The sequence below is a fragment of the Sinohyriopsis cumingii genome, chromosome 17, assembly GCF_028554795.1.
Source record: "Sinohyriopsis cumingii isolate HCF-2022 chromosome 17, ASM2855479v2, whole genome shotgun sequence".
In the NCBI taxonomy this organism is placed as follows: Eukaryota; Metazoa; Mollusca; class Bivalvia; order Unionida; family Unionidae; genus Sinohyriopsis; species Sinohyriopsis cumingii.
The window spans coordinates 38,225,729-38,234,860 of NC_142977.1; positions in this window are offsets into that span (position 1 = coordinate 38,225,729).

Below are 9,132 nucleotides of genomic sequence, written 5' to 3' on the forward strand. Positions count from 1 at the left end.
AAGGTGACCACATCAACAGACTGACATAAAAATGTGTTACCTAAACGAATACTTTCCTGATTAGCATAATTCCCTAGAGCTCATATTGACATAGCTCTATTAACTGCACAAGTAGGGTATAAATCAGATTTCATTTTCAGTAGGATGAACTTTTTTATCCAAACGAGGTTTGTCAGTTAGAAGTGGATTAACTACAACCTTTTCTCCCAACCAGTATATTGCTTTCTATACATGATCGTCACTTTGACTTCCTAGACAAAGAGCATTTGGAATAAATCGGTCGTTATTCTGTTGCCATTTTCAATCTGAACTAATGTGCCCTTTCTTCTTGCAGTCAGTGCATATAGCAGGAGATAAGGATTTCTGATCAGTCTTTTCAGAAGTTTGATTCTTAAAAGTTGTGCAAGATTGAGATTTGGAAGTACTCGTATGAGAATGAGATTTTCTAAATGAAAAAACTGCTGAGAGGAAGACATTGACAAATTAAGCTTTGTGAGTCAAGGAATAAGCGTCAGCTGTACGAGCAGCATTTTATAAAGCATTGACGTTTTGCTCATCAGGGTAGGTCTTGACCTCACTTTGGACGCAATTCTTGTGCTCTTCAACTAATATGAGTCATCTGAGTTTGTCGTAGATTTGATCAAACCTTATATGCTGAGTACCATCTATGAAACGATTGTTCTTTTTTTGTCTTGCGAATTCCACATATGTCTGTCCAGTTTCGTTTTTTCCAGCTCCTAAACCTTTGTCCAACAGTAGATTACCATCTTCCGAAAGGGTAAAAAGCAAACATGCACACAACTTTTTAAGAATGACTCAAGTATGACCAATCTTTTTCTGCACTGTATGATCCGACCTTTTCTACACTCTCACTCTAGAGTCAAAGCATGCGTTCAAAAAAACTTTAACAATGTATGATCTAGTTTTAATCACTCCAGTTTAGACTGCCGATAGAACAAGACGTGTATTTACTATTATCCTGTCTATAGTTTTACATTGTTTGTAGCCTAAGGCGTGTGCTGCAAAACATGACATGAAAGGTTGTAGGTTCAGTTGGCTATCATGCAGAACTTGTAACTGAAACGTTGTAGGTTCAAAGAGCTAGCATGCAGAACTTGTGACTGAAAGGTTGCAGTTTCAATGGCTAGCACGCAGAACTTGTGAGTGAAAGGTTGCAGGTTCAATGGCTAGCACGCAGAACTTGTGACTGAAAGGTTGCAGGTTCAATGGCTAGCACGCAGAACTTGTGATTGAAAGGTTGCAGGTTCAATGGCTAGCACGCAGAACTGGTGACTGAAAGGTCGCAGGTTCAGTTGGCTAGCATGCAGAACTTGTGACTGAAAGTTTGTAGATTCAAAAAGCTAGCATGCAGAATATGTGACTAAAAGGTTGCAGTTTCAATGGCTAGCATGCAGAACTCGTGACTGAAAGGTTGTATGTTCAATGGCTAGCACGCAGAACTTGTGACTGAAAGGTTGCAGGTTCAATGGCTGGCACGCAAAACTTGTGACTGAACGGTTGCAGGTTCAATTGGCTAGCATGCAGAATATGTGACTGAAAGGTTGTAGGTTCATATTTTACCACTGAATCAGCTGAAGGTCAACTACCTTGGTACAGCCTTGTACATAGGTGATGGGAGGGAAAGACTGCAGATACAGTTTAACAAACTTGATACCAAAACTCATAACAAGCATAACAGAACCGAATTATAATATGACGCTTGATGTAACGTAAATTTTACAAGGGTATCTTTTTCTTTATCGTGAATCAAACAATGATTGCCGAAGTTACAAATCCTGATATTATAAACAGCATCTAACATTGTAAGTAGTAATGTGGGATACCGTAGCCTCAATGGGAATTAACATTACAGACACCCCTGGGAACGTATAGCCTCAATGGAAATTTAACATGGAGAAAAATCGTGGGAACGTATAGCCTCAAGGGAAATTAACATGGAGAAAAATCGTGGGACGATATAGCCTCAAGGGAAATTAACATAGAGAAAAATCGTGGGACGATATAGCCTCAAGGGAAATTAACATGGAGAAAAATCGTGGGACTGTTGAGCCTCAAGAGGAATTGAACATGGGAATAGGGGACTGTATAGCGTCAAAGGAATTTAAACAGGGTGGGACTGTATAGCGTCAAGGGAAATTGAACATGGGAAAAATTGCTGGGTCACTCTAGGGACAAGGGGAATTGAACATGGGAATAGAGTGTGGGTCTGTCTAGGGACTAGGGGAATTTAACATATGGAAATTGAACATGGTGGGTCTGTATAGCGTCAAGGGGAATTGAACATGGTGGGATTGTCTAGGGACAATGATGGTAGAGGGTCAAACACAACAGAGACAGAGACATACATACACTAGTACAAGCGTGAGATTTATATATAAAGCATTACCAAGACCTGAAATCTTGCTGGGGTGTTCAAAAATTTGCATAATTGTAATGATGCTATAAATAGCTATAATCAAGGAAATGCTCAACGACAAAATGGATGTGACTAAAAGTAACGCTAAAATGACGAAATTGTCCCAGAATTTAAAGGAAAATAAACATATCCCCGAAAATTAAGTTACAACTGTTTAGAATAAAATGGATAAAATTAGTAACTACTTACAATATCAACTTGTGTGACGATCAAGGATAAACACCCATGTATCTATTTATAGCTATAATCAGCTAAAATTCCTATGAAATTCCACTATCTATTTATAGCTCCAACTTATGGGTTATTCCTTTGGAAAATCCCATTATCTTTTTATAGCCTCAGCTTGAGTGACGTTCCTGTTTATGAACTCTAGTACATATGTATAGCTACAACCTGTGGAAATCCCCAAGTCCATATTTATAGTCTTAAAATTTCCAGCGTCAGTGACGTCACTGTACTGAACACTAGGGGATAAGTGTCAACAGTGTTGCAAGTGGCTGACCTGAATACGCGCTACTGTAGGTAGGTAGGTAGAATGTATTTGATAGGGATAAAGGGAGTTTTCTACAGACAAACAGAGACCAATAGGCACACACACACACAAACACACAAACACACACACACAACGTACGTGCGCAGACACACACACACAACGTAAGCGCGCAGACATACTCACACACGCACACACAAACACAAACACACACACACATACAACGTACGCGCGCAGACATACTCACACACACACACACAAACACAACGTACGCGAGCAGACATACTCACACACACACAAACACACACACACACACACACTATAAAATAGATAAAATTAGTAACTACTTACAAAATCAACTTGTGTGACGATCAAGGATAAACACCCATGTATCTATTTATAGCTATAATCCGCTACAATTCCTATGAAATCTCACTATCTATTTATACTACAACTTGTGGGCTATTCCTTTGGAAAATCCCACTATCTTTTAATAGCCTCAGCTTGAGTGAAGTTCCTGTTTATGAACTCTAGTATATATGTATAGCTACAACCTGTGGAAATCCCCAAGTCCATATTTATAGTCTTAAAATTTCCAGCGTCAGTGACGTCACTGTACTGAACACTAGGGGATAAATGTCAACAGTGTTACAAGTGGCTGACCTGAATACACGCTACTGCAGGTAGGTAGGTAGAGTGTATCTGATAGGGATAAAGTGAGTTTTATAGGGACAAACAGAGACCAATACACACACACCCACACACACACACAACGTACGCGCGCAGACATACGCACACACACACACACATACACACATACACACACAGAGGGAAGAGGAAAAAACAAACCCCAAATATACTATCAACACAGAAGGGAGATAATACAAACCCCAAATAAACTATCCACACAAACGTACGCGAACGCATACAAACCCCAAATATACTATCAACACAGAAGGGAGATGATACAAACCCCAAATAAACTATCCACACAAACGTACGCGAACGCATACAAACCCCAAATATACTATCCACACAACGTCGCTAACGCATACAAACCCCAAATATGCTATCCACACTCGGGAGGAAGAAGAAAAAAAACAACCAAATATACGATCTACACAACGTACGCGAACACACACACACACACACACACACACACACACACACACACACACACACAAGGAAGAGGAAAAAACAAACCCCAAATAAACTATCCACAGAAACGTACGCGAACGCATACAAACCCCAAATATACTATCAACACAGAGTGAAGGAGAAAAAGTTTTTGAAAGCACCTAAGCCCTCACCTGCAATGACCAACTCTGCCAAACACCTACACCCCACCCCACCCCACCCCCACTCCCAACACTACAAAACCCATTTAACCCGTTATTTTATGGCATCAGTGTGTGATTTAGGAAACATCAAGACACAAAATGATGGATGAATAGACTGACTATTGTTTACCGACTTGCATGCCTAAAGAGCGTGCGTGAAGGAAAACATCCTTCCATTTCAATTCTAACTAAAACATGATCCAGAGGGATAGAGAGAGGTGAAAGAGCACAATTTCATAAAGTGTGAGTAAAAACAAAACACGCCATCCTTAATATACAATGTCAAGACCAAGAGACACTTACGTTTTCTTTCTGGTCTATTCTCTTTTAGAAGGTAGTATGAAATTTCACATCAGGGCCAACGCATCGGCTCACATTGTCAATTTTTCCATTTCCATGTCTTTACTGGCACAAGTTCTTCATCATCTTCAATTTCTTCTTATTCTGCATCCCTCTTCTCTGTTTCGTCTTGTTTTTGTTTCTTCTCTTTTCTCGTAGGGCACTCTGAATTCCAGTGTCCTTTCTCCTGACAACGATATTAGGTATCTTGACTTTTGTCTCTCTTTCTTAGACGAAGCAGGTATTCTGGAGACAAATACCCATTTACCTTTGCAGATATAGCAAACTTCATTAGCACTTACACACTTTCGTATGACTCTCATCAAATCAACGACCAAAAGAGTAAGTTTTGTTGCCACTTTCGCATGTGAATTATGCTTTCGTATGACTTTTAGCAAATATTTGACCAGCAGGTCGATCTGTGCTGACTCTTCCATCTTCTTGATCGTTTGAGAGTGGAATGAATACTCTGGCGCTAAGACACTCTCCTTATATACAGGGACCTGCTGCAGTATGAAACCTAGTCAAATGTAATTTTGCAATAAGATGAAACGATTTCATTGAGGAAGTAAAAGGCAATGATGTACCGTATCGCCTCACACAAAACCTGAAGTGTTAGTTCAAATCCGTGTCAGCGATTTCGAAGACGACATAACTGGGCTTTAATCAATGCTCTCCAATTATGCCACAAAACCACGAGTCCTGATTCACGCCAAAAGAAATTTCGTTCGGTCCATAAAAAATAGTATCAGATCTGAGAAACGCAAAAACGAACTTCCAGAAAACTGAGAACGACGGCTTACACCTACAACGTAAATGTATGAGTTCAAGTAGTGCGTGAAACTTTTTATAGTCAAGACGAAACGATCTCTTTTCGAAGAAGAAAGCAGACACCAAACGACAATGGCGATCCGTGTCACACAACACTTTTCAAAATGTGTATTATCAGAGGTTTGTTCTAGCGATCTGCACGGTTAAATTAAATGTTGATGTATTTTGCAATAAGACGGACACAATTTCCATGGGATCGCCCATGGTACGATTGTTCGTGCATTAGTTTAATTTTTAAAAATATTTTTTATATAAATCGCCTATAGGATAGACCCAGTAAAGCATGGCCATTCTCGTCACTGTCTGAATAGCCACTCAAGTCAATTCGAAGTGAACGCGGTAAGAAAATAAGTATAGCCAATGAAATGGCTTACAACGGGTGATGCATTGTTTTGTTCTAGGACTGTGTGGCATAATAATCCTATGTTCTTGCGTTGTTACCATTACAGTGCAGACACTGAAATGTGAACTTACAAGCCCTCTTTGTGTGTGTGTTGTACCATTTCCTCTTACCACATCAAAATACTGAGCGTCACAGTATTGGTTCGCGTTTTCAAGCTGACCGTTTTTTATATCTCACTTAAACATTTCGACATAAACACTCACACTCACATCGGTAGAGTCAGAACAGACGTGTTACAGTATTGAGGGGCATGTTATCTTTTTTTTTTCTTCAAACTAATAAATTTGGGGTTTGTATGAAGTAAAGAACCGAAAGTACAGTGAAACTCAAGGATGATGACCCAATCTGTCTGTCTATTGATGCGTGTATTTACTTGAGAAGAAATATGACCTCTAAAACACAAAGAGATACGGCAAGCATGATTAGATTAAACACAACGATGTTTTTCCTTCACGCCCGTGTAATTTAGAGTTTCAATCGTCTTTCAAGACAAACTTGGTCTCCTTTTGTAGGGCTTGAAATAATAAAGAAAGCTGAAAAATCTTAAGCACTTTGCTATAGATAATTTCATCAACAGACTAAACAACATAAATACCGTTACAACAATAGAAAGCCTTAAATCTTCTATCAAAAACAAATGCATGAAAAAAATTAAAGATTAACGATAACTAACCAATGAAACCGAATTTAACAAAGGCAATGACATGTGAAGAAATGCCTCTCACTTTGGAAAGGTAGGCGAATGTACTCTGTCATGCACCATCAACTTGAAAAAAATTATAAACAGAGAGAAACCTGAATTCAAAATTCAGTTGTTTTTTTTTCTTCAAAATTATTTCGTTTCTTTCTTTTTTTTTTTTGAACAAATCTAAGCACTAATATAGAGTGGAAAAGGGAAAATGCACATACAAGCTTTGATATTTCTGAAAAAACGAGGGGATATTCCTAACGTTCATAACCACCTATATATGCTTGGACTTGTCTGTGACTTATCCACAAAACAAGATGTACATATTTCTGGCCAAGCTGCAAGTGTGTGCGTGTTTTTGAAAATGGTAAAAATTGGATATACAATTTTCTCGTGACACTTATAAAGTGAAGAGTCTGTGCAAGTGTCAAAAGCCAAAGTCATATAAGTTTTGTATTTTGTACGGCTTGTAAAGATTTCCACTTTAGGAAATGTGAAGTATCACAAGTTATTATCACAAACAGAAGTGGAACATAGGGGCTTGCAAGAAAGAAAATAACCCAGACAGTCGGTGTCATCAAGAGTGCTAGAGACGGTACCCGAACTTGCTTGCTTGCTTACTTGAATTAAAGTGATTTTCGCTCTAATGGAGTATGTATCACTGGTTTAATAACGCACCGCGTGATTTTTAATTACTCCTGGGGAAGGAAAGAGAGCCTCATCCCCCAGGCTTTTATGTACTCACAGACTATTTTTAAATTTAGCCACTCAGGTGTAGGACTAACTAGTCCTTAGCAACCTGACTGAAAGGCTTTAAACATGAGTGGGAATTGTCTCACCACACACTCATTTTTCTGTCCGAGCGTGGTAAAGGAGGAAAAAGGTGCTCAGCAAGACAGCCATGGATGTTAAGTACTCACCAAAACGCTAGCCCGTACTTATTTCAAATCAAGTCCCGCTTTTGCTAATGGACAATAAAAAGTACCAATAATGTGTTAACCACCGGTGCAATTAGTTCAAATCTAACGAGTCTGTTAAATTTCCTAACATATCTGTCTAATATTAGTACTTAGTGTACATAAAAATAGCCATACTGATCTTATTTAAATTATTATGTCTAAGCGACATATACCAGTTTGGTCACTGTTAGGTTTAAAATGTTAAGTTTGTTGCGGTGTTCCAATGGGTCAAGTTTGTTTCGAGAATAGTTTAGTCAAGGAAGGATACCAAGCCAAATATGGTTCCCTATTTAATAAAAAGCAATCTTTTGGAGCCCTAAAAAAAGTCTGTTTTTTCTGTTAGAAGGTAACACGTCTCTCTTTTGCTTTCACGTTCTTTCCCGCACTCCTAGTCTCATGATTCTTGATATCAGGAAATGCATAGCCATGATGGGCGGTAATGTAAGCAGCGGCTTCTACCAGTTGACTGAGGGGGTATCCAGTGTAGGCTTGTCTGCAGAATTGGGGAAGAACTCTGACCCTTAATCCCCATTGAGAAGGTCTTGGTTTAAAGGTGTCTAGAGATTTGTAGGCAACGTATTGTATGGCTCTAATAAACTCCCCTGCTATGTTGACGTCATACAATGCTTGAACTAGCCCCATTTCGGTGTACTTTTCAACGAGGGTCAGCGTCCCCCTCCTCCTCCTCAACCGCCTCAATTTCCTCTTCTGGTTCTGATACTAATTCTTCAGTTGAGGTAGATAGTTTCAAATCCGCTGCTATGGTGTCTGTCGCTGTTATTGTTGTTGTGGTTGTTCTTTCAGCTGAGATTGCCTGTAGTATCGGAGTGAGAAAAGAACGTAGTGCCTCTGATAATTACATTTGAGTTTGCCATACCGTTTGTCTAACATAACTGGACCTTTGTTTTGCCACCACTCTTTCCGGGACGGGTTGTTTGTTAGGTATAGTCGGCTGTTGACTAGATGTTATTTGTGATTTGTGTTCTCGAGGTGGGTGGAGTGCTAACTGGCAGAAACCGTAAAGTGGGCAAACGACGTGTCAAAGAAGTCAAAGTACGTTGGAAAGGATATCCGACCAGTTATCATTCTTGGATCGACGCTTCGCACGTCATCGACTATAAGAAGAAGTGACCATCATTCCCTTTCGCACAGATTCAGCTACTGCGATCACTCCTTCACCCAATTCTTCTCTGCAAGATTTACAAAAACAACCCTTGTGGTGAGGTATAGAGAACGTGTGCCTAAAACGCAAATCGTCTTTTTCTGCCAAATCTTCGTGGTGTATTGTGTCATCGGGGCAGCCATTGCCAATTTGAGTTTGCAACAAGGAGACAAACAATTGTGGACCATTGTATTGAGCAGTTGCATCGGTTACCTGCTTCCTAATCCCTCCCTGAAATTCTCCTCGAACGGGAACTTTGTGTCCAGTGTCAGTGCCAGCCACCACTCCAACAACAACTCCATTTTGGGCGGAGACACTCCTCTGACTTCCAGTAACACCTCGGAGAGCCACAGAACTCTGGAATTATGAGCAATAACAACCAATTTTACTTAACCTTACCCAGTGACAGTTCCATGGAGGTGTTTCCCAAGAACACGTTGTGCTGTTACACGGTCATATTACCTCAGACCATTCAGTTAGATC